Below are 27644 nucleotides of genomic sequence, written 5' to 3'. Positions count from 1 at the left end.
CAGTGATGGCCCAAACAGAATGGATACGTTTGCGTTGCGTTGACGTCAATGTGACAGTAAATGTATGGGCTAACTGTCAAGTTGCCGCAAACGCAGCCGCAACGTATCCATTGTGTTAAGGCCTTGAATGACAAATCTTACGATACTGCAAATGAAAATTCAAACAACCGTACGAGTTAAACAGTTTGTTTTGGAAAGTCTTCGGGTTTTACGCCAGGAGTGCTTTCTACAAGTAGTTTCAAGCCGAAGTTCATTTTGAAGGTTGTATAATAAGGGAAATAATGGATGCAGGCAAAATTCTGTCAATTTTTAAATGGCCAAAACTTGGAAGCGAAAACACACAAACACATGCATGTCCATCACATTATAAGAGTTGGCAAGCCAAAGAAAATGCATTTTATTACAATTTCGTATCATTGCTTTTTATGAGATGTTGCAAAAAGTTTGGATATTTTTTCAAAGTACTCCAGTACTAAGTTGTCGAACTCATCTGTTCTTAGGAAACTAAAAACTATAAATACTTTTTTAGTTACCATTATTTCTCAGACACTCAGTGACACCCGGGGCGAACCTTTACACCACCCCCAACAATGCTAAATCTTGTCGAATAGCAGCACTCAACAAATACCTAGCGCAGGGGCGACTCGTGGCTGCTGAACCTACCTGTTCAACTATAAATTCTGAAAATCAGAGTTTGGGGAAGTAATTACAATTTTATCCGCGAATAAAAGCAAGTAATTCCGTTGTTATTATTCAAAAATAAAACTAAAAAATAAGAAAATAAGAGCATGAATATGGATTTTAGATTCATTTTTTGCCTGAAGTCCCCATGTGCATTGCACAGGTTTCACCTATGGACGAGTCGCCCCTGACCTAGCGGCAAAAGCATCTCCTGGGGTAGGGTAGGTGAGGTCTCCTTCTTTTGGGTCTCCTCCAGTAGCCTACCGCACTGACTTGTGCTTACCCTTAAATATCGATAATTATCGTTAACGTCAAAAAATTAGCGATAATATCGATGACCAGCATTTATCGATATTATCTATAAGTATCGATAAGTTTCCCATCACTATTCATACCTCAAAGTGAAAAGTGTTTATTAAAGTGCTAGTTGAAGAACCCCATTAACTATCTCCCCGGAGTTTTATTTGGACTTTCCTTTTTTGGATTCAACGTTTGCTGGTGTTCTCTTTCGGCAGTTTAAAGCTTAGGTAAGCTGTCTTTTTTCCTGGGGTCGGAACCCCTAAAATATGGTGATAGTGTTTTAAAAGTATAAGGGTCTTATAATCATTAAGTACCCAGATACAAAAGCTGGCGACGAGGGAAAAAAGTGAAATTAGTGATAAAATTCCGTGGTATATCCAATTGGAGTTTTAAAAATTTTTATACATCGAGAAAAGAGGGGAAATTAGTGATAAATTCTTTGTTGAAGTACAGCAGGAGTTTCATAATTCTTACTGTTTGGTAGTGCGCATCAAGTGTTCCGCTGCAAGGCAAGAAATGAAACCATACACACTTAAAATTTTTTGCCGGGTCTCGGTAATTTATTGCTGAGAACGGCACCACTGAGTGCTCGGTTAAAAAAATAATGACAGCTGTCACATTTTTTCGTGAATCTCGGTTCACCTAACTGATATTTCGGCTCGTTAATATTTTGTGCCGAAACTTCAGTTAGGTTGAACCGAGATTTTCGAAAAAATGTGACAGCTGTCATTTTTTTCTAACCGAGCACTCAGTGGTGCCGTTCTCGGCAAAAATTACCGAGACCCGGCAAAAAAATTTAAGTGTGTAGAGTGGTTATCCTGCAGTGTGAAATACAGTAAAGGGCTGGAAAACTAGTTATTCTGTGCTGTGCTAATTAAGTGATCCCGGTTAAAAAGTGGATTTTCGACACGCGGTCGAAATTATTTGTAGCCATTTTGTTCTTCTCGGGTAGGGGTCATATAGGGTAAAGTCGACAACAGTCGACCATATTGTATGTTAAAATTTAACACATTCTTCGTGTACCATGTGTTGCATTCAATTGAACTTGCGTTTCAGCACAATATAAAAATTATTTCAAAACTAATATCATTTTGTTCTTTTGTTTTGGGACTGGTAAAGGCGCAGGAACAAAGCCTAAGGAACAAAGGAACAAAGCCTAAGGGACAAAGGAACAAAGCCTAAGGAACAAAGGAATAAAGCCTAAGGAACAAGGAGACATCAAATAATAACGGCAAGGGTCGTTGACGCCAAAGGGTGGCACAAAGGATAGAAGTAAAGGACACACTGCAGCGGCTTATTGGCTGAAATAATACAAAAAGAAAACCACGTGTGTAAGGTAGGAAGATTAATTTTTTTTTACTATTGAATTTCAACGGAGCTTAAATTTGAGATTTTCTTTCAATAATTTTTTTTGCTTAAATGTTTTTTAAATATTTTTTCAAATATTTTCATAATATTTAATTTAAATATTTTTTAAATAACTTGAGAAATTTTTTTCTAAATTATTTTTACACATTTTTTTTTATTTTTTTTGAAATATTCTAAATATTTTTGAATTTTGAATTTGAATATTTTCGAGTTTTTTTTTGTTCTTTCTCAGATATTAAGCTACTATTTGATTTATTTTCAATAAATACCTTTGCATTATTATAAATATCCTTGGCCTAAATGGCTCAAATAAGCATAACGATAGAACCGTTCCGTAAAGGAAATTCCTTCACAGAGTGGGCTGAACGGTTGGATAATTTTTTCATAGTAAACAAAGTACCGGAAGCGGACAGGAAAGCGCATTTCATTGCATTATCTGGACCTGCCGTGTACAAAGAAATGAAATTAATATTTCCAAATGGTCAGGTCCGTTCTACGACTTATGACGAGATCATTAGCAAATTGAAGTTTCGATAAAGTGGAATCTGACTTGAATCAAAGATTAAAATTTAACAACCGAGTTCAACAACCGATTGAATCCTTAGAAGATTCTGTTCTCGCCTTAAAACTTTAAGCAGAATTTTTGCTCATTTGGCAACTTTAAAGACGCGGCAATTATAGATAGGATTATTTCGGGTGTTCGTGATACGGGTTTACGGAAAAACTAATAAATGAAAACATGAATACCCTAGAGGCGACTGAACGGTTCCTGACTACTTGGAAAATGGCGAACAGCAACGCTAAGAGTTTTGAAACTAATTCAACGATTGCGCAGGACCAAAGAAGGATAGCATCACACAGTACGATGGCTAATCCGGGCTCGTGCTACAGTTGGAACAGCGGTTCAAGAATGACTGATCCCGGTTAAAAAGTGGATTTTCGACACGCGGTCGAAATTATTTGTAGCCATTTTGTTCTTCTCGGGTAGGGGTCATATAGGGTAAAGTCGACAACAGTCGACCATATTGTATGTTAAAATTTAACACATTCTTCGTGTACCATGTGTTGCATTCAATTGAACTTGCGTTTCAGCACAATATAAAAATTAATTCAAAACTAATATCATTTTGTTCTTTTGTTTTAGGACTGGTAAAGGCGCAGGAACAAAGCCTAAGGAACAAAGGAACAAAGCCTAAGGGACAAAGGAACAAAGCCTAAGGAACAAAGGAATAAAGCCTAAGGAACAAGGAGACATCAAATAATAACGGCAAGGGTCGTTGACGCCAAAGGGTGGCACAAAGGATAGAAGTAAAGGACACACTGCAGTGGCTTATTGGCTAAAATAATACAAAAAGAAAACCACGTGTGTAAGGTAGGAAGATTAATTTATTTTTACTATTGAATTTCAACGGAGCTTAAATTTGAGATTTTCTTTTAATAATTTTTTTTTGCTTAAATATTTTTATAAATATTTTTTCAAATATTTTCATAATATTTAATTTAAATATTTTTTTAATAACTTTAGAAATTTTTTCTAAATTATTTTTACACAATTTTTTTTGAAATATTCTAAATATTTTCGAATTTTTAATTTGAATATTTTCAAGTTTTTTTTGTTCTTTCGCAGATATTAAGCTACTATTTGATTTATTTTCAATAAATACCTTTGCATTATTATAAATATTCTTGGCCTAAATGGCTCAAATAAGCATAACCATAGAACCGTTCCGTAAAGGAAATTCCTTCACAGAGTGGGCTGAACGGTTGGATTATTTTTTCATAGAAAACAAAGTACCGGAAGCGGACAGGAAAGCGCATTTCATTGCATTATCTGGACCTGCCGTGTACAAAGAAATGACATTAATATTTTCAAATGGTCAGGTCCGTTCTACGACTTATGATGAGATCATTAGCAAAATGAAGTTTCGATAAAGTGGAATCTGACTTGATTCAAAGATTAAAATTTAACAACCGAGTTCAACAACCGATTGAATCCTTAGAAGATTCTGTTCTCGCCTTAAAACTTTAAGCAGAATTTTGCTCATTTGGCAACTTTAAAGACGCGGCAATTATAGATAGGATTATTTCGGGTGTTCGTGATACGGGTTTACGGAAAAACTAATAAATGAAAACATGAATACCCTAGAGGCGACTGAACGGTTCCTGACTACTTGGAAAATGGCGGACAGCAACGCTAAGAGTTTTGAAACTAATTCAACGATTGCGCAGGACCAAAGAAGGATAGCATCACACAGTACGATGGCTAATCCGGGCTCGTGCTACAGTTGGAACAGCGGTTCAAGAATGACTGATCCCGGTTAAAAAGTGGATTTTCGACACGCGGTCGAAATTATTTGTAGCCATTTTGTTCTTCTCGGGTAGGGGTCATATAGGGTAAAGTCGACAACAGTCGACCATATTGTATGTTAAAATTTAACACATTCTTCGTGTACCATGTGTTGCATTCGATTGAACTTGCGTTTCAGCACAATATAAAAATTAATTCAAAACTAATATCATTTCGTTCTTTTGTTTTAGGACTGGTAAAGGCGCAGGAACAAAGCCTAAGGAACAAAGGAACAAAGCCTAAGGGACAAAGGAACAAAGCCTAAGGAACAAAGGAATAAAGCCTAAGGAACAAGGAGACATCAAATAACAACGGCAAGGGTCGTTGACGCCAAAGGGAGGCACAAAGGATAGAAGTAAAGGACACACTGCAGCGGCTTATTGGCTGAAATAATACAAAAAGAAAACCACGTGTGTAAGGTAGGAAGATTAATTTTTTTTTACTATTGAATTTCAACGGAGCTTAAATTTGAGATTTTCTTTTAATAATTTTTTTTTGTTTAAATATTTTTATAAATATTTTTTCAAATATTTTCATAATATTTAATTTAAATATTTTTTTAATAACTTGAGAAATTTTTTTCTAAATTATTTTTACACGATTTTTTTTATTTTGAAATATTCTAAATATTTTTGAATTTTTAATTTGAATATTTTCAAGTTTTTTTTGTTCTTTCTCAGATATTAAGCTACTATTTGATTTATTTTCAATAAATACCTTTGCATTATTATAAATATTCTTGGCCTAAATGGCTCAAATAAGCATAACCATAGAACCGTTCCGTAAAGGAAATTCCTTCACCGAGTGGGCTGAACGGTTGGATAATTTTTTCATAGTAAACAAAGTACCGGAAGCGGACAGGAAAGCGCATTTCATTGCATTATCTGGACCTGCCGTTTACAAAGAAATGTAATTAATATTTCCAAATGGTCAGGTCCGTTCTACGACTTATGATGAGATCATTAGCAAATTGAAGTTTCGATAAAGTGGAATCTGACTTGATTCAAAGATTAAAATTTAACAACCGAGTTCAACAACCGACTGAATCCTTAGAAGATTCTGTTCTCGCCTTGAAACTTTAAGCAGAATTTTGCTCATTTGGCACCTTTAAAGACGCGACAATTATAGATAGGATTATTTCGGGTGTTCGTGATACGGGTTTACGGAAAAACTAATAAATGAAAACATGAATACCCTAGAGGCGACTGAACGGTTCCTGACTACTTGGAAAATGGCGGACAGCAACGCTAAGAGTTTTGAAACTAATTCAACGATTGCGCAGGACCAAGTAAGGATAGCATCACACAGTACGATGGCTAATCCGGGCTCGTCCTACAGTTGGAACAGCGGTTCAAAAATGACTGATCCCGGTTAAAAAGTGGATTTTCGACACGCGGTCGAAATTATTTGTAGCCATTTTGTTCTTCTCGGGTAGGGGTCATATAGAGTAAAGTCGACAACAGTCGACCATATTGTTTGTTAAAATTTAACACATTCTTCGTGTACCATGTGTTGCATTCAATTGAACTTGCGTTTCAGCACAATATAAAAATTAATTCAAAACTAATATCATTTTGTTCTTTTGTTTTAGGACTGGTAAAGGCGCAGGAACAAAGCCTAAGGAACAAAGGAACAAAGCCTAAGGGACAAAGGAACAAAGCCTAAGGAACAAAGGAATAAAGCCTAAGGAACAGGGATACATCAAATAATAACGGCAAGGGTCGTTGACGCCAAAGAGTGGCACAAGGATAGAAGTAAAGGACACACTGCAGCGGCTTATTGGCTGAAATAATACAAAAAGAAAACCACGTGTGTAAGGTAGGAAGATTAATTTTTTTTACTATTGAATTTCAACGGAGCTTAAATTTGAGATTTTCTTTTAATAATTTTTTTTTGCTTAAATATTTTTATAAATATTTTTTCAAATATTTTCATAATATTTAATTTAAATATTTTTTTAATAACTTGAGAAATTTTTTTCTAAATTATTTTTACACAATTTTTTTTATTTTTTTTTAAATATTCTAAATATTTTTGAATTTTTAATTTGAATATTTTCAAGTTTTTTTTGTTCTTTCTCAGATATTAAGCTACTATTTGATTTATTTTCAATAAATACCTTTGCATTATTATAAATATTCTTGGCCTAAATGGCTCAAATAAGCATAACCATAGAACCGTTCCGTAAAGGAAATTCCTTCACAGAGTGGGCTGAACGGTTGGATAATTTTTTCATAGTAAACAAAGTACCGGAAGCGGACAGGAAAGCGCATTTCATTGCATTATCTGGACCTGCCGTGTACAAAGAAATGAAATTAATATTTCCAAATGGTCAGGTCCGTTCTACGACTTATGATGAGATCATTAGCAAATTGAAGTTTCGATAAAGTGGAATCTGACTTGATTCAAAGATTAAAATTTAACAACCGAGTTCAACAACCGACTGAATCCTTAGAAGATTCTGTTCTCGCCTTGAAACTTTAAGCAGAATTTTGCTCATTTGGCAACTTTAAAGACGCGGCAATTATAGATAGGATTATTTCGGGTGTTCGTGATACGGGTTTACGGAAAAACTAATAAATGAAAACATGAATACCCTAGAGGCGACAGAACGGTTCCTGACTACTTGGAAAATGGCGGACAGCAACGCTAAGAGTTTCGAAACTAATTCAACGATTGCGCAGGACCAAGGAAGGATAGCATCACACAGTACGATGGCTAATCCGGGCTCGTCCTACAGTTGGAACAGCGGTTCAAGAATGACTGGTAATAGATTTGGACACCCAGCTAATCGATTTGGTAATCAGAGGGGCAGCGTAAAAGAGAGGCTAGGAGATAGGTTCCAACCTACTAACCAAAGAGGTAGAGGGTATAAACCTGCAGAATGGTATTTGGACAACAACAACAGGAGGCGACCAGATTATACACTAATGGTTTGTGACTTTTGCGGTATCAAGGAACACATTAAGCGCAAGTGTTTCAAACTGGAAAACATGAGAAGGGACTCTGTTATATTCGTTGGTCAGCCATGGCGCCCGCAAGAGGGTGTTCCTGAAGAGATTATGAGCGAATGGAGAGGTATTGGTCTAGAGAGCGACTCTGACAAAGATAATGATCGTGATGAAGGTGATCTTAAATGCATGCAAGTTTCTTCTATTAATAATATAAATAACCCTTGCCTGATATATGTTAATAGAGAAAATTTAGACATAGAAATGGAAATAGACTGCGGTTCTTCGGTATCAGTTATGGGTAAAAAGCAATATTATGCAAATTTCAAAAACCCTCTTTTACAAAGTTTCAAGAAATTAATTGTAGTAAATGGCAATAAATTAAAAATTGAGGGGGAAGCAAATATGCTGGTAAAATTTAAAGGGAGGGAAAATAGATTAAAACTTTTGATTTTGGACTGTGATAATGATTCCATCCCCTTTGTTTGGTAGAACTTGGTTAGACGTATTTTATCCCAATTGGAGACAATATTTTACTGATTGCGAATCAATAAAAAATGTGGTAAATATAAACAGCGGTGATATTGTGACCCGTATCAAAGAACAATTTAGCGATGTTTTTAAAAAAGATTTCTCAAAACCAATTAAAGGTTTCGAGGCTGATTTGATTCTTAAAGAAAATATACACATTTTTAAAAAAGCATATAACGTCCCTTATCGTTTAAAAGATAAAGTTTCTGTTTATTTAGACAAACAAGAGTAGGAAAAGGTAATTACCCCGATAAAAACAAGTGAATGGGCGTCTCTAGTTGTTTAAGTCATAAAAAAAATAACTAGATCCGTTTGGTAATTGACTGCAAAGTCTCTATAAATAAAGTAATCATCCCTAACACGTATCCCCTACCAACCGCACAAGATTTATTCGCGGGTTTGGCAGGATGTAAAGTATTTTGCGCTTTAGATTTGGAGGGGGCATACACACAATTATCACTTACGGAATGGTCGAGGCGGTTTATGGTTATAAACACAATTAAAGGATTATATACTTATAACAGGTTACCACAAGGAGCCTCTTCAAGCGCTTCTATTTTTCAACAGGGGATGGATCAAATACTAAAAGGAATAGAAAATGCTTTTTGTTATTTAGACCATGTGTTAATAGCGGGTAAAAATCTGGAAGAATGCAAGAACAAACTGTATTCTGTTTTGGAGAGGTTATCCTCCGTAAATATAAAAGTAAATTGGGAAAAATGTAAATTCTTTGTATCCAAATTACCTTATTCAGGACATATTTTGAATGGAAGGGGTCTATCACCATGTCCAGATAAAATTTCAACTATTCAAAAGGCAAAGGTGCCACAAAATGTGACGGAACTAAAATCTTATTTAGGATTAATAAATTATTATAACAAATTTTTACCTAGGTTGTCTTCAAAGCTGTATTATTTATACAATTTATTGAAAACTAATGTTAAATACATATGGGACGACAATTGCGAAAAAGCATTTCAAGAGAGTAAAAATTTACTAACTAAAACTGATTTTCTGGAATTTTACGACCCACAAAAACCTATAGTTGTGGTAACAGATGCATCCGGCTACGGTCTTGGAGGAGTGATTTCTCATATAGTAAATAGAATAGAAACACCCATATGTTTTACTTCATTTTCCTTAAATTCAGCTCAGAAGAAGTACCTCATTTTACATTTAGAAGCACTCACCTTGGTTTGCACAATTAAAAAAATTCATAAATTCCTTTATGGAAAAAAATTCACGGTTTTCACAGACCACAAACCTTTAGTGGGGATTTTCGGAAAAGCGGGTAAAACTCGATATATGTGACAAGGCTACAATGGTTTATTTTGGAACTATCGATATACGAATTTGAAATACAATACAGGTCTTCTTCCAAATTGGGTAATGCGGATTTTAGTTCGAGATCTGCATCGGAAGAAGTTGTTCCTAAAGAATTAGACGAAGAAATGATTAGAAGCATAAATTTTGGAAATGAAATCCCAAAAGATACAAAAATGGTTGCAAGAATGACTAAAAGTGACAAATTTCTACAAGAAATTATTGAATATATCACGGTGCTCCCACAGACCGTTATTATAAAAAAAATGCACCAAAGAATCTGAGTACGCCATTCGATTCGTTATGACGTCCAGAATCTCTGGTCAAAATTTCAAAATCATCGTACGGTACATTTTTGAGTAATGCCCTTTTGAAGGTCGTAAAGTACAAAAAAGTGATATTAAAACGACGAAATACTCAATGTAAATCACGTTTTTCAGCCATAATTTTATGAAACAACTTCCAAAATAGTTTCTACACACTCCAAGTATTATATTTCAAGACATTTACAATTGGCGGAAAGATTTATTTGAAAATCCCACGGTGCACAGTGGTCTAAATTCGAAAAATCGTGATCGTTCTAGATTTGACCATGAAAAATTGATTTAATGTACTCAATGTCTTCAGCAAAATTGTTTCATGGAACAAGGCCTTACTTTTGGCGTTTTTGGTTTTTCGATCAATCCACCTAACAGTTAAATAAAAAAAATACTTTTTCTAATTTTCAATACACCGGATTGCTTCCTTCAGCCAAGTTGTGGAAAATTTAAAAAGAAAAACAATTGCTGAATACTGCGGTGTCCTATCTGTACGTTGAACACGACAAAATAGAGTTTTTTGTGGAACACCCCTCCTTAAAATCAGTTTTTTGTCTATAATTTTTTCTGTAAATGTCAAAACAATAAATTTTACAAAGTCTTGAGGAAAACTTAGTTGAATGCATAAATTATTAGAGCATTTTGCATTGTTTTGACCACTACAGACGTAATTATAGACAAAAAACTGATTTTGAGGAGGGGTGTTCCACAAAAAACTCTATTTTGTCGTGTTCAACGTACAGATAGGACATCGCAGTATTCAGCAATGGTTTTTCTTTTAAAATTTTCCACAACTTTGCTGAAGAAAGCAATCCGGTATATTGATAATTAGAAAAAATATTTATTTTATCTAACTGTTAGATGGATTGATGGAAAAACCAAAAACGCCAAAAGTAAGGCCTTGTTCTATGAAACAATTTTGCTGAAGACATTGAGTACATAAAATCAATTTTTCATAGTCAAATCTAGAACGATCACGATTTTTCGAATTTAGACCACTGTGCACTTTGGGATTTTGAAATAAATCTTTCCACCAATTGTAAATGTCTTGAAATATTATACTTGGAATGTGTAGAAACTATTTTGGAAGTTGTTTCATGAAATTATGGCTGAAAACGTGCTTTACATTGAGTAATTCGTCGTGTTAATATCACTTTTTTGTACTTTACGACCTTCAAAAGGGCATTACTCAAAAATGTACCTTACGATGATTTTGAAATTTTGACCAGAGATTCTGGACGTCATAACGAATCGAATGGCGTACTCAGATTCTTTGGTGCATTTTTTTTTATAATAACGGTCTGTGGGAGCACCGTGATATGCAAAACGGTTGGCCTAAGCGACTTGACAAACGCCTAATTAACATTTTTTCTAATAGGCACGATTTAGAGATAGTTGACAAGTGCCTGTTGTACCAAGACAGAGTTATAATACCACAGCAATTGCAAGGCGGAACTTTAAAAATTACTCGATGTAAATTATGAAAGATTGTAACCGTGTTTCAATTCATAATGGAGACAAAATTCAGTTTATATTGCATGTTGTTGATTCATACCGAAAAAATATCCATCTCATTCAAAATCCGCACTTTTTAACAAACATCAAAAGTTATAGATCATTTTAAACTTAAATTAGAATAATAAAATTATTATTTTATAAAAAATAAGTATATTGAAATACGTTTAGCGAGAGACATATGGTAAGGTAATTAAAAAACCGTACAATTTTCGTATAAATCGATTTCTAAAATATATGCGCTTTGTGGGTCTATCAAATAAACTCCGATCAACTCCAAATTTTTGTGGCTTATTGTAGAGGTCAAAAGAAAACTTTTCCAGCCCGGCGCTCGGTAAGATCGATAGTTTCAAAAAGGGCCATATAAAATATGGCCACTCTACTGTTGATGCCAGAAAAGGTTTCTGGCACGTAGTGCTCGATGAGCCGAGCAGTAAACTGACAACTTTTTGGACGCCTTTCTGTCGATATCGATGGACTCGTCTTCCATTCGGTATCGCTTCAGCCCCTGAAATTTTTCAGTTGAAACTCCAAGAAGTTATCTAAGGAGTCGATGGTGTCGAATGCATAGCAGCATAAATCAAAATTGAAACTGTGTGAATGCTCAGGTAAATTCTACGGACATGTGCTTACGAGTCAAGGTCACAGACCCGACGAAGACAAGGTTACTGCTATACGTGGTTATCCAACACCGGTAAGTCGTAAAGAGGTTCATCGATTCATTGGCATGGTAAACTATCTTAGCCGATGCATCCGGAATCTCAGCACTAACATGAACAGTTTACGAAGACTGATTTCGGAGTCCGTTCCATGGCAATGGACGTCGGTGGAGCAAGCTGAGTTCGAAAAAGTAAAATCGATGGTAGGTGATATTAACACCCTTCGTTACTATGACGTTAAGCAACCGCTAATAATCGAATGTGATGCTAGCAGCACCGGGCTTGACGCAGCGATTTTTCAGCGTGATGGAGTCGTAGGTTATGCGTCAAGAACTCTGTCGTCCACAGAAAGAAATTATGCTCAAATTGAAAAAGAGCTCCTGGCAATGCTGTTTGCGTGCATACGATTTGATCAGCTCATTGTAGGTAATCCAAAAGCAACAGTTAGGACGGATCACAAACCGTTAATTGCCATTTTCCGTAAACCACTGCTAGTCGCCCCACGCCGATTGCAGCATATGCTGTTGAACCTCCAACGGTATAATCTTTTCGTGGAATTCGTGACTGGAAAGGATACCGTGGTAGCCGATGCCTTTTTAGCGAGCTTGCCTTGTAGCAACGGAACCTGATGAGTATAAGAAGCATAACACATACAAAGTGCTAGAAGATGTGTAAAATGTGTAAATTAGGTGCTTTTCTGAAAGTTGCGGACAGTAAAATAAGTGTATTATTGAGCAAACAGAAAAAGACCCATGGATGCAGTTGGTGATGAGCTATATTCGTAACGGTTGTCCGGATTCCGTCGATCGTATACCTGATAGTGCTACAATTTATTACAGCTATCATAACGTACTTGCCACGCAAGACGGCCTTATCTTTCGCAATGATCGTATATTAGTGCCACATGTTCTTCGAAGAAATCTTATCGATAGCTGTCACTTAAGTCGCAACGGGATGGAATGGTACACTTTTCGAGTCGAATGGTACACTTGTGACGTCACACCCCGCGAAGATTACCTAATGTTCCGTCACGATGCATCAGAATTCAGGCTAGGAACCATCGTTTGCTGCCGAGCTTACTCAATACTGTAGAGAATCAAAACAATTTTAACATGAACTAGAGCATTAGCTTGCCACAGAGTTCACTTAACTCGCAGGAAACACCTTGCAATAACATAGCATTCTGGAGCATTCCTTATTATGAATTGTTGGCTGAACACAACGACATCAAGGCATTTTCTGTATTATAAACTCAACCGAACAGAACAAAACATCCTTATTATGAGTCGTTGAAAATCAATAACCACGCGTCCTAGTTATAAAGCGTCGAACGATCGGTGGCTAACGAAATGTAAATATCCTAACGAGCAAGCCACACAATGTTTTACCTTTTCAATTTAACTATAAGCAAAACAGAAGCCGGAGGCACAGCGTCACTCACGGGTCCCCTCGGGCGCTCACGGTTGTGCACGGTACCGAGAGCTTGCGCGCTCTCGGATACTCACAAGTAGCGCGCGAACAAATATTATACGCTCTCGCACGTGCTCCGATGCACGCGCTCTATAACGCCACGGTATAATAATATGTACTAAAATTCTACTCGAAAACGAAACAGAGTAATAAATACTATAGGTTAGAATAGAACCGCTAGATAGGCGATAACTCAGGTCGGAGGGGAAGAGTCTCTTCGCTCTAAGTTACACAGGTTAATATTTAAGCAAAATTGTAACTTAATAAAATCAATCCCTTTTCATCTTTCTTGAGGTGATTCCGCGTATGAACCTGTACAGGTTGTGTTTGGAGTATATCACACAATCCTGGTAGGTTGTTACCTACACACTTTTCGAGGCCACATATTTGAAAAGTTTACCATCTTCGACTTTAGAGTCAGGATAATCATCAGGATTAGCTGAAACTTTAGACTTCATGGAACAATACCAGCCTGAAGTGGACAATGGCTGCTACAGCACGGGATAAGGCATCCGGAACATTACCTTACCTTTCCGGTGCTCAATGGACATGTCGTAGAGTTGTAGTTCCAAACTCCACCGACTCAGGCGCGAACTGGTTTTCCATTTGGTCTTCAGTATCCAGGTAATGGCTGATGAATCAGTGACAAGTCGAAAATGATAACCTTCCAAGTAACCTCTAAAGTGTTCAACCGCCATAATCACCGCCAGACCTTCCTTTTCGGTAGCGTGGTAATTCCGTTGGGGAGTGGTTAGCTTATGTGAAAAATCAACTACCACTTTTTCCCCCTCTGGATGTTCTTGCACCAGAACAGCTACGATAGCAGTGTCACTGGCATCTGTCTGCAAAATGAATTCCTTTGAAAAATCTGGCGGGACAAGCACTGGAGGATTGACTAAAAGCTCCTTTACCTTCAGGAACGCGAGTTCTGCTTCGGAAATCCAGCCAATATTCTTGGCCTTTGTTTTCAAGAGGTCGGTCAAAGGTGCGGTTACCTCACTAAACCGATCAATGAAACGTCGGTAGTAACCGCACATTCCAAGGAATCGGCGCAGTTTAGTAACTGTCACCGGCCGCTCGTAATCGAGTATCGGCTGAATTTTGTCAGGATTGACCTTTAGACCTTCCTGATTCAACAAATAGCCAAGAAATTTTAACTCTGGAACCCCAAAACAGGATTTAGCCAGGTTTATCGTCAGATTGGCTTTGGTCACCTCTTGGAGCAATTATAGGTGATGCTCGAACGTTTCGCTTACAACGATAATATCATCGAGGTAAACGAAGACGTACGGTTCCAGTTTTCTCGTCCTAACACCTGGTCCATCAGACGTGCCAAAGTGGCAGGGCTGTTAACGAAACCGAAGGGTAGACGAGTAAATTGGAACAAACCCCTGCCGGGCACACTGAAAGCAGTAAACTTACGACTGCCCTTAGCCAACGGAACCTGGAGAAAAGCCTCCTTTAAGTCTACTGTAGACAGGTACTTGGCTTTAGGCAGGCTTCCTAAAATGCACCCGGGATGGGGCAGAGTGTATGCATCACGTACTGTACGCTCATTAAGAGGCCGGGCATCTAGACAAAGCCGAATAGAGTCGTCTGGTTTGGTCACAGCGACAATATTCAAAGACCAATCGGAATCTGACTCTTCAATAATGCCCATAGAACGCCAACGGTCGACTTCTTCCCAGACTTTAGACAGTTTTCTTGGGCTAATTTTATAAGGATATCGGCATACAAGCGCGGCACTTTGGAATTCTTCCTTAATTACGATCCTGTGCTCTGTTAGCGAGGTCGTATTCAATTTTCCGGGTACTACAGCCTGAAAACAGGTCTTAACCTGTTCGATACAGGCCATCTGTTCCGGAGTAAGTATAGACTCACTCGGATCATCAATCTCTACCTCTTCGTCCCGTTCCTAACCTGAGTTCAACAGAGCACAAGTTTGCAACTCGGGTGTTATTCCAAAGGCGCGCCAAAAGTCCATACCGAGTATTGAAGAACTGTTAATTGCTCCACTACAAGGGTGCAAATAACCTTTGTCTTATTTTGGAGAGTGTACGGAAGATATATTTGTCCAAGGATCGGTATGGTCTGTCCATTGTTCAACTGGCCTTTCCAAACCTTTCAATGAACTTTTGGAAAACTTTTGGTACAACTTTTTGATAATGGTGGCATTACTACCACTGTCGAGCAAAGCCTTGAAGAACTGGCCATATACTGCGACAAAAACGAAAGGACGATTATCGGACGGATCATCGAGGATGATGATTTCAACAAACAACGGATCACGATAATCCTCATCATGAGCTGGTCGAAAACTGTTGTAAATTTGAGGGTCTAATTTTAGGCTTTCTATGGGGCGCACATCCTTACACAACTGCGACTTTAGTTGGTACGAATCCCGTTTTTTAAGCAGTAGGGACAGCGAGAGACATCGGAACCCTTGAATCCACACAAAATACAGAAGACTCGTCTTGGATTTCTGCACGCCTCATGCTCGTGTCCAGTACCACCGCAATTGTAACAGACTCCGAGACTAGGAGGTCGATGCTGTTCCACCAGATAGTCGAGACAAATCACCGGCTTTTGTTTGGATTCCGGTTTCGAATTTTTCTCGACAAGATTCTTTTCCGTCTGAACACCTGGCTTTTTCTTCGTGTTTTCAGACGGCGTTTTGAAAGCAAAATTATCCTTTTGGGAATTTTTGCTCCAAAATGTTTTGGTTTCAACGTGGCTACTATTCGAACCACCTCCCTTTCTGTTTGGTTGGTCCTTTTTCGAGGTGTTAATTGGTGGATTTACCGAATAAGCAGCGACTTCGTTTTTGAGAACCGAACACTTTTCGGTAAATCGGTGTTTTGTACGCATCAATCGATTTACCTAAAGTCATCAATTCTGCAAGCGTACTCCCTGGCTTCGAAATTAGTACTTGCTTATAGTCCGGCCTGAGGTTCCGCTTGAGCACGTCGAGTTTTTCGCTCGGTGTCATGGAAACCGTCATAGCACGAAATATTTTTTTTCCATTTCCTGGAAATTATCCAGGAAACACTCGTTTCGCATCTGCAGGCGCTGGGAAACCTTTGATTTGAGAGCGGCGTCAAGTTCCGGATGAACGAAATTTGCCTTAAGCTCACAAACCAAATGGTTCCAGTTGTAAAGCCTGTTCTGCGATCTCATGGCCCGATACCAAGTGAGAGCGTTGTCGGTGAGTAGGTGCATTGCAGAATTGAACAGCTCTTCCTCAGAAATTTGCTCGCATTGAGCATAATTCTCAACGGAGTCCAAAAATTCATTCAGTCCTAGCCCATCATCTGTCCCAGCGTATTTCTCGATTTTCCAATCGGAAACACGCTGAGGTCGACGATTGTAATGGTAGCCCGAGCAGGATGGTATTTCATTACCCATATGATTGGGCAAAGGAAAACGCCCACCTGTCGGGCTTGACCTTCCATTCACATGGTGTTGTGGGGCCTGGGACTGAATGACTGGTAAAGCTGGTTCCGTGTTCTTAATCGGAAGTGACGGACATCGCTCTTTCAGGAAATCCAGGAGTAACTTTTCCACCACGGTTTGGTTCAATGTGGGCGCCAGTGGTGGATCAGGTACTTCCGGTTCTTCTGGTTCTTCGATTTCGTCCGTCTCACGTCTTTCGTCCAGATCGGTCTGCAGATCAATCTCGGGAACGCCAGCTGGTTGAGAATGTACCAGCGCCCGAAGTTCACTGACGGATTCACGAAGTGAGACAACTTCTTGAATCGTCTTTCTTAAAACTGAAGCAATCGTGTTCAGTGAAGCAATCCCACCCATTAGCGTCTGAGTAGCTTTCAAAAGGCTATCAGACCTCTCAGCCGCTAGGGCTCTATCCTTTTGGGATTGCTGACGTAAGAGTCGAATCTCGTCCCTTAACTCGCTCGAGACAGACCCAACATCTTCTCCTACGAGTGGACCAGATCCTACACTTTGCGGGGAAATGGGTGCCGTTTGTGTTGGTGGCACGATCGTGCCCAGCAAATCTCCCAAACCTGCTCCACCTTTCCCAGTATTTTCAATTGGAGGAAGCACTGCCGACAAATCAAAATGTTCTTGATATGTCGCAGCAACTTCCGCCAACAAACCCAAAATTTCCTGGTTGACCTCCCCTGCTGTGTATTTGTGGATTATCTGGAGTCTAGACCCCAGATGGAGTAACCTTGTTCGGTAAACCTCCTTGTTTGGGCATATATAACGGAGATCTTTCTTAATGGAACTCAACTTCCCAAGGCAGATCTCCATTTCTTCAGCAGCATCCCCATGAAACACGCGCAAGCGTTCCACCGGAGAAGACCGTTCTTCGGCCAACAATCCCCGTAAACGACGCTGCCGCTGAACCCCAGATGGATCCGAATCAGCCGAGATGACAACATTTCGAGAGCTTAACTCAAAATCTAGCTCGTCGAAATGCAAATGGTCGACCCGCATCAACCAAAAAGCTCTGTTGAGCTCTTCCACAATCATCGCCATTCTCTCGATTTTTCCGGAAAAGAACTCGAAAGCACAAAGCATTCAGTATCGACACGGTAAGAAACTTTGTATTTGTCGCTAACAATTCCCTTTTATTTTAGGAATCTGAGCGAAATTGAAAAATGTTTCGAATCGGATCGGAAAATTTTAGGGTTGGCAAACACCTTGACTGGGAAAGACTCAAGCTTTCTACAACTCGTCTGGCAGTTCCACCGAAACCAACGCAAAATCACCGATTCAGAAAACAAAAATAAATAAATGTATACAATAAATATTTAATAAATAATATAAATAACAATAAAAATTAAATATAGATGAAGAAATAAAAATTAAATGAACAATACGACCGCGAACAATATTGTGGAAGAAACCTCACCACTTGCGTAACAAAAATTCTAGCAAAAATCCAATTTTTGATAGAGGTACCCCACACTCAAAAAGTAAAAAAATATTTTTCCCAAGAAAAATATTTTTTCCAGTGTGGTATTTGCGCTGTGCGCCAATTATTAGTGGGGGTTACCCTACACACTAATATAATAGCTAACTGCAGAGGGCAGCTAGCTACTCTTCGGGTTGCTTAATTTTGCCCGGCAGATCCTATTTTGCAGGGCGGCGTGTACCTCTATCGGATTTCGGACTTTTGTTAGAACACTAAAGAAAAACAATCAAAATAAACAAAACAAAACTTAGCGCGTTTATTCCGTATTTCCTCTTTGCTGTCGGTGGTGGGGATGGTTGCCGATAGTGGTCGTTGTACGGCCGGTTGAGGTGTCCGGCTGCGGATGGCGATCTACGGCGAGAGGTGTCTTCTCTCCTTGGCACTCAGCCGGGGGTAGCAAATCGTGTAGCTTACCCACTCCGGCGAGCAAACACAAAAAAAGCACTCAATTCATGGGGCAACGGGACAACCTTCGTTGGTCTTAAAAAAAGAGGAAAAACCTTCGCTCCTACGGGACACAAACTGTAAAAATAAAACAGCTTAAAACGCGCACTTTTCGAACATAAACAAACGACGCGTGTCACTCGTACCATGATCGAGGCTAAACTGACTATCCCGCGATGGCTGCCGACCACAACAAACCCGCCGAGACTTAATCCAGCACCACTTTTTCGCAGCTAGAGGAAAATACCGGCCTATCTAACCCTAACAATTTATCTACAAACATGACATAAAAATTATCGAACCTATCTAACGCGACAATATCGTTCACAAACGAAAAAAACGAACGAATTTAAACGAAAATAAACAAACTTATTTGAACGATATTCAGCGCAAGTGGTGACAGTTGTCATGTTGGGTACACGCTTTTGCGGGAGTGTCTACATGAGGGTAATTTTTACTCATACACTCTCCCGCGACAGTACCCAAAATTAGGTAAATTTCCACTCGATGCTGAAATTGCAACCGCGCAGGTTACAATCTCAAGCCACGTAAGGATCCCGAAACGCTGCCTATCCGCTTTGAATTTTTCGGAATCAGGTTATTCGGAATCAGAAACTACTGCCAAACCAAACACCGGCGGATTCGCGATATACTGCAACCCAAACGGCTGATTGTTGTTCTACTGGAACGGAGTGCAATACGAACGTCAACACGACTGAAACGACAGCGCCTGCTTTGTTTACACAAACTGAGATTACATCACCCACAACGAGCACACATCGGAATCGGCTCATTACACCGTCGTCAAGTAGTAGACCAAAAAGAACCATTCGCGTTCCAGAAAAACTGAAGGATTATCAGTTCGATTTTTTAGGTTTTTGTTTTTTTAAGAAACGGGAAGATGTTCTAGATTACTTTGAAGTGTCCCTCACGTGTACTACTCATACTGCTTTTCTTTGTACTAAAAACATAAACTCTTTTTCACTTGATTTCTGGCGCCATTATAGTTTGAGATCTCGCACGGTACAGATCGTTGAATAGACATAATTAGTAAATATGAAAGTTGTTTCATATTTTAGATCGCGGAATACACATTGGTGTAATGGAAGCATATTAAGAATAGCGTCTAAAGCCTTCGACGGTGTGCTTCGTATTGCTCTCGTTATACTCGCATACTAACCATTGTATTTTTTCAAGTTTTTCTTGAGCCTTATTTTGCTTTGTTTTTGGCCACCATACTAAGGCAGCATAGGTTGCTTTGGGTCTCACTATAACCGTATAGATTCAGTGCATCATCGCAGGTTTCAATTCCCATTTCATTCCAAACATTTTTTTGCTCACCCAGAAAGCGTTCGAAGCTTTACTTGTCACTTAATCTATATGTGAGTACCAACTAAGTTATTTTTATCTAGTATAACTCCTAGATACCTTACCTCAGATAAATATTTTATTATGATTCCATTCAGCATTAGGCTTCTGAACGATGTCTTCTTCCTACGAGTGAATGGAACCAGCACTGTGTTGGAAGAGTTTATATGCAACCCTTCCTTTTGGCACCACTGTTGTCGCATTTTCCACGAACTATTATAACTAAGTCATCAGCAAAGCCGATGACTTCAAAGCCTTGAGCTGCTAATTGATTGAGAAGATCGTCAACAATAAGCGACCACAGTATGGGAGATAGCACTTCACCTTGAGGACACCCCGTTGTGGTTTTCACTGTTATTGAAAAACCTCCAAATTGTAATTACCTCTCTTTTATTTAACATTTCCATGATCCTAAGCGTAATGTTGAGATCAAGGTTCCTTTTTTCCTAAGAATTTTTCATTGAACGGTAGGACGCATTAGCAGAAGCACCCTCGATATCAAGGAATGCTGTTAACGTGCTCTCTTTACTGTTGCTTGCGTGCGGTGATTCTCGTTCTGAAGGAACTCAAACGGTTGACTTAAATGCGCCACCCCCGGAGGTGATCAACCGTCGTGTTGTATTTACCCGGCAAGAGATCTCCTTTCAGGGCGGATTCAGTAAAAGAACCCGAGCTGTGAATCGCAGAAGGTATGGCCAACAACCACCAACTTAAACGGTTATCTGAAAATTCAACGCCAGTGGAAAAAACGCAGAAGAGGTCTTTGAAACAACCCGTCGCTCGGCCAGTTAGCAAAAAACCACCACCCACTACTTTATCATCACGGGGAACAGACTCCAATCAAACTAACCGTTTCGGTCGGTAAGGTGGGTGGAGGGGATTGAGATTCCCAAGCAATCCTTACTTGGAGTAAAAAAGAAGAAAACGAGCGAACCGCAACTGGACAAGCGACGTGAAGTTCCTAACAGACCGAACCAATCAACAGGGGTAGCTTCTCATATTCGCCAAAATGATCTCAACTGATTTGTGGGTTTACATTATCGGTAACATCGGTACATAGTGCACTGGTTTATTTGTAGCTAAATTACACGCATCTTTATCTTTGGCCTTTGCCGACCTCTCCTCCAATCTACCTACTGTCTCATCTCTCACTTTTTTCCCCCTTTATATCTACTGACCTATCGTGTGCGGTTTTAGTTCTATCGATTTCTAATCGGGCCTTTTCGTTCGAACGGGTTATTTCATTATATCATCTTTTATGACACTTTACATGCGCATGTTATTAAAAAGGGTTTGAGTACTCACTGACCGTAGACTTTTGTAGTGCTCGGGAGCATACCTCGATGACTGACGACGGTGCGACGAAACAATGGCGGCGGTGCGACGAAACGATGGCGTCGCTGGTGGTTGCGATGACGCCGACGAGGGACGTGGTAAATTTCGTTCCTGTCGATATGTTGAAAACGCTTGAAGAATCGACGGGGTTCGGACCGAACCGTGGATGACCGTTAGCCAATTCTAAGCCGTGGCGGGCAAAGCGATCCTGGTTTCGCTAGAAGTGGCTGACAAAGCAGCACGTTCCACGTGCATCGATAGAACCGTTTCATATGCTTCACTTAGCGGTGGTGGAAATTATTCGCTAATAGAGAAAAAGCCGTTTGAACGGCTATTCAAACGCGTTAGGGCGCGGTGTACGAAATTATTTTTTTAATCAGTTTTACCTTTTATTTCCAGGCCTTTCACGCACACGATACCGCACAAACTATTTAAGTACTTATTTCTGTTTCCTATCTACGGGGGGAAAAACATCACTGTTACTGGCTAGACTGTAAGAAACTTCACTCACTTTACCTAATTATTTTATATCACTTGACAACGCGCGGATTCAACACTCCACTTACATTCGTGAACCAGGTTAAATAAAGCTGGACGCTGCGAAAATCCCTCAGTTAAACGGTGAGCTATCTTCGGGAAATTTGAACCGGAAGTACGCTATCTAGCCGAAACAGGACAACGACCTTTCCAAACGACAGGTTCTCCCAAAAACCAATTCGTTGTTAATCCGGACTGGCATCTCTTTTTCGTTCAAGCCGTTTAAATTAAGTCATCTCAGATTCTGCCGACTACTAAGGCTTCCCATACTTAGAGAGATCTTACCCGACGGTGAGAATACCGTGGAAAGACGGAATAAAGATTAACCGAGTATCTTCTGGTTAAGTGTTCACGCAGCAGGGACTTTCATAGAAGCTATGCGGACCGCAGCAGAGAGCCGCATAAGCTTTGTACGTTCGCTCGAAAAGGTGCGTGTCTGAGATATTTGCATACTTGCGTCTTGTGCCATTCTTATCTAGATATTCGAAATGAAGTTGGTGTAATAATTATCACCACAATAGTGAACCAGAATACAATGAAGATTTTGGTGAACAATACGGATAACAAATCATACCATAATAACAATTCCTAACATTGAAATAACTCTAATCATGCATTTGTACAATATCTATTTTAGTCAAAATGTGACCATGTTACAGAGTGTGTTCTCTATTTTTGTCACAAGGCTATGTAAGGCTGTGACATTTGATTTATTGGATTGATAAGCAAATTGAGACTTATTTACTGGATATGTCTGCAAATAGTATATCAATAGTGTCTCTCTCCAAGGGAAAAAGGTGGCCCTTGCTTGACTCTATATCTTAGGTATGTGGCCAAGCATTAGCTTGCTGAGAAAATGTTTGTCAAAGACTCTAGTAATGATCCTTCTGCCTTCTGAAGAAGTGCAGGAAAAACGTCATCTTCTCCAGGAGATTTGAATGAATTCAATGCCCATTCTTCAGTGCGTCTTGAACTGTCCTACAGGTCAGACGTGTTTTCGGTTGCTTGTGGACTGGTCTTTGACTGCCTATAGCTTCAAAGTTTGTGTTTTGTCAGTGTGCCTTTTAATGACTACCTTAAAGTTATTTCCCATCAGTCTTTCTCAAGACTACGTACTTTTGAATTTAACATTTGTTTTAGCTTTTTTCGTATCACCGGGAATGGCAGGACGAAAAAAGAAACCACGCATCGCTGCGGGGAGGAAAACAGAGGCATCTCTTTCTGAAACTTCGAGTGTCTGTAGTGACAATCCTTTTGATATTTTGCCTGAGCAAGAAGCTGGTGAAATGGAAGTAATTAGTAATGAAACTATACAAAATGTAAAATATTTAAAAAAGGAGAAAGTTCCACCTATTGTGGTAACTATTTCTTCTGAATTTAATATTTTCAAAACGGAACTTTCAACGTTTGTTTCTGACGTTAAAGTTACGTATCAAATTGGTCGTAGAGGCGAATGCCGCTTATTAGCCGACTCTATAAAGGGTCGTAATCGTCTTATTCAGTATTTAACTGAAAAGATGTATAAATTTTTCACATATGATACGAAGAGCGCCAAGCCGTTCAAGGTCGTATTGAATGGTCTCACCAACGATCAAACCGTTGATGATATCAAACTTACTTTAACAGAATTACTTGGCATAGCCCCTACCCAAGTATTTCTAATGAAACAAAAATCACGAGGCGAAAACAGTCAGCGCACTGGAATTTCCCTTGTTAATTATTTAATGCATTTTAACCGCAGTGAGGTTAATAACTTAATTTTTTTAAAAAAGCACATGTTTTATATAACGTGCGTGTAAAGTGGGAAGTTTATAGGAAGTTTGGCGGAGGTGAAAAGCATATCACCCAATGCCGTATTTGCCAACGTTATGGCCATGGTTCAAAGTTCTGTAACATGGACCAAAATGCCTCATTTGTGGAGACTCTTCTCACAAAAAGGACACTGTGAAAGAGAGTAAAAATTTTCGCTGTGCGAATTGTAACGGCAACCATATGTCAAATTTTTACCAATGCCCAGTCCGTTTAGCAATTGTTAAGGCAAGGCAAGGTAAACAAATATCAATTTCCCAATCAAAACAAACTTCAAAACAAAATTCTCCAAGCGTACCACTGACGCCCACTTCTTCTACCCCTCTGCATACTCGTTTAACATATGCACAGGTTACAGCCGGTTCGAACATTCTACCGCCTAATGTTGGTAGTTCGAAAATAGGGTTTGCAATATTCCCGGGAATCGATTTCCCGGGAAACGGGAATGAAAAATTGCACTTCCCGGGAACCGGGAACTGACAAATTCTTTAGCAAAACGATATTTTAAATGAAGTTCATCTGTAAAAGGTAACAAAAAGTTGTTTAAAATTTCATTCTCAATCCGCATAAAAAACAAAAAAAAAAACAAATGAAATACAAAACATTTTCAAGTTAACATAAAAAATTCGTGATCGATTTTTGTAGCATATATTCGCAGAAGAGGAGAATTAAGGGTATTTATGTCGCCAAACAATCCCTTCAGATCCGCTGACAATTTTCCGTTGAGCTCAAAAATTGTATTTGCTTCTGTAAAACTTTGCTCAAGTCTGCTGAATCACCGCTAATGTTTGAATTCTAGGATACTTTCAAATCACCGATTACAGCTTTTGCTACACTTAATTGAAAACTGGTGTCCATTTCTTTCAGTTTGTTGAAGAGAAAACTGAGTGTTAAGGCCTAAACACAATGGATACGTTGCGGCTGCGTTTGCGGCAATTTGACAGTTAACCCAAACATTTTCTGCCAAATTAACGTCAACGCAACGCAAACGTATCCATTGTGTTTGGGTCTTTAGGCAGGCATTGGACGCGGAAAATATTCGCTATATTCGGTACGGACTTTTTGGGCAAAATGTTTTTTTCATTACAGTAAATATTTACTGTTTACTTGAGCGGTAGCAAATCTATTCGCTTTTTTTTTTCATTTAAATATATTTGCTATGCCATTGTGATGTATATTAAATAAACTGCGTCTTAAATTAAGTTTTCATCGACAGAACAACATTTTAAACCCTTTTGGAGTTTATATCATTATTGATTAGAACGTAAGATTCTAAGGAAGATTTTTGGTTAATTAACTACGTTAATTCGTTATTACGCCGTTCGGCGGTTTTCTGTGACCAAGACAAACCGGAAGGAAACGATAGAATAATACATAATCAGTTCAATACGACTCAAGTCAGTCTTAGAGCATTTGAAGACTTACTAATTAACATGCAAAAATGATTTTTACGTTGAAATACTATACTGACTTTAAGTTTTATTAAATGATTTATTTCAGGTCGGACCAGTTTGACGTATTTAATTTTATTGCAATATTGCATAAGAAACTATAGTGAATCATACAAAATTTTCCGCGGAATCCGTGAATCCCGGGATCCCGGGAATCAATATTTCTGTTCCCGGGATCCGGGAATCCCGGGAAAAGCTATTTCCCGGGAAATCGTTCCCGGGATTGCAAACCCTATTCGAAAATTACCGCTAGTATGGGTAAGCAAAACACGCTAGAAAATAATTGTACACCTATTACCCCAGCTAATATTGCTACCGAAAATATTTTTTCAAATGTCAACTGGCTGGGGCCTATTACGGCAGGTAAACTTTCTTTTCTGCAACAGGCAATGTTCATGAACGGCATGTTGCAGGCAAAATCAATGTTTGAAGCCATCCAAATAGGTACAAATTTTACAATCAAAATTGTTTCTAATTTAAAATTTAGCAATGATTTTAAATAAACCGATCAAAATTTTATATTGGAATGCTCGCTCATTGAAGGCCAATGAGAATGAGATTTTTAATTTTTTAGCAGTAAATATTGTGCATATTCCAATTATTACTGAAACATTTTTGAAACCTAACATAAAATTAAAATATGATCCCAATTACGTGGTTCATAGATATGATAGGATTCAGGGTTCCGGCGGTGGAGTTGCAATTGTTATTCATCGCCGAATCAAACATCGTGCTCTTCCCCATCTTGAGACGAAAGTTATTGAAACTTTGGGAATTGAAGTTCAAACTGAACTTGGGATTTTATTTATTGCCGCAGCATATTTACCATTTCAATGCACACGCGAGCACAAAAATTATTTTAAAGGTGATTTACGAAAACTCACCAGAAATCGTTCGAAATTTTTTATAATCGGCGATTTTAACGCTAAACATCGTTCATGGAATAATTCCCAAAGTAATTCCAATGGCAAAATTTTATTCAATGATTGTTCTTCAGGATACTATTCTATTTTGTCTCCTTATAGTCCTACATGCTTTTCTTCTGTAAGAAACCCATCAATAATTGAATTGGTGCTAACAGATCAAAGTCATGTATGTAGTGATTTGATCACACATGCTGACTTTGATTCTGACCATCTACCAAATACTTTTTCTTTATCACATGAATCAGTTTTAAACCCTATGAGCTCTGTTTTTAATTATAACAAGGCTAATTGGGAAAGATACAAAACTCATATTGAGAGAAATTTCAATAATGAGCTTGATTTGCAAAACGAAGTGAATATTGATTCCGCTTTAGAAGCATTAAAATGTGCAATTGTTGATGCCAGAAATTATTCTGTTCCAAAGGCTCAAGTGAAATTTGATTCACCAATAATTGAAGAAAATCTTCTAATTCGTTTGAAAAATGTTCGCAGACGTCAATATCAACGTTCTCGTGACCCTGTTTTTAAAACTATTTATAAAGATTTACAGAAAGAGATGAAACATAGATTCACTCTTCTGAGAAATCAAAATTTTGAGACTAAAGTTGAAAAATTGAAACCATATTCAAAACCATTTTGGAAGCTGACGAAGATTCTTAAGAAACCTTCAAAGCCTATTCCAGTTTTAAAAGATGGTGAACGTTTTCTTGTATCCAATAAACAAAAGGCTCAAAGACTTGCTCGGCAGTTTGAGAGTGTTCATAACTCAAATTTGAATTTCTTCCCAGATTTTTTACCTGCAGAAATAATTGAAACTAACTTGAATGAGATTAGATCAATTATTAAAAATTTCAAAAACATGAAAGCACCTGGTGACGATGGAATCTTCAATATACTAATCAAACATCTTCCTGAGAGCACAATGGAATTTTTTTTAGTAAAAATTTTCAATTGCTGCTTCAAAATTGCATATTTTCCCAAATTATGGAAAAATGCAAAAATTACTCCAATTTTAAAACCGGATAAGAATCCAGCTGAAGTTTCAAGTTATCGGTTATTCCACTGGAGCTGCTCTTTTAGACATAGAAAAAGCATTCGACAGTGTTTGGCATAAAGGTTTGATTGCGAAATTGCAAACTTTTAATTTTCCAATTTTCCTAATCAAAGTCTTAAAAAATTATCTTACTGATCGAACTCTGCAGGTTGTCTATCAGAATTCAAAATTTGATAGATTTCCTGTCAGAGCAGGTGTACCTCAAGGTTCAGTCTTGGGTCCAAGCCTGTACAACATATTCACTTCAGATCTTCCTGATTTGCCTCCAGGATGCACAAAGTCATTGTTCTGCGATGACACAAGCATTTCCGCAAAAGGA

General features: G+C 38.4%; 1 protein-coding gene and 1 long non-coding RNA gene across 5 annotated transcripts in view; one reads left to right on the top strand and one right to left on the bottom strand.

The window, feature by feature from the left end:
- The window catches only part of LOC129721825 (uncharacterized), a 669416-nt gene that overhangs the window by 15967 nt on the left and 625805 nt on the right, over window positions 1-27644 (bottom strand). The gene's annotated exons all lie outside the window — the stretch shown is intronic.
- Window positions 2108-6502, top strand: LOC129721828 (uncharacterized). The gene is made up of 4 exons (XR_008727501.1): window positions 2108-2317; window positions 3494-3721; window positions 4888-5115; window positions 6288-6502. It is a non-coding gene; the product is annotated as an uncharacterized LOC129721828 (long non-coding RNA).

The sequence above is a fragment of the Wyeomyia smithii genome, chromosome 2, assembly GCF_029784165.1.
Source record: "Wyeomyia smithii strain HCP4-BCI-WySm-NY-G18 chromosome 2, ASM2978416v1, whole genome shotgun sequence".
NCBI lineage: Eukaryota > Metazoa > Arthropoda > Insecta > Diptera > Culicidae > Wyeomyia > Wyeomyia smithii.
Note: the sequence above shows the minus strand (reverse complement) of the source record. Positions and strands in the feature narration are given on the sequence as shown.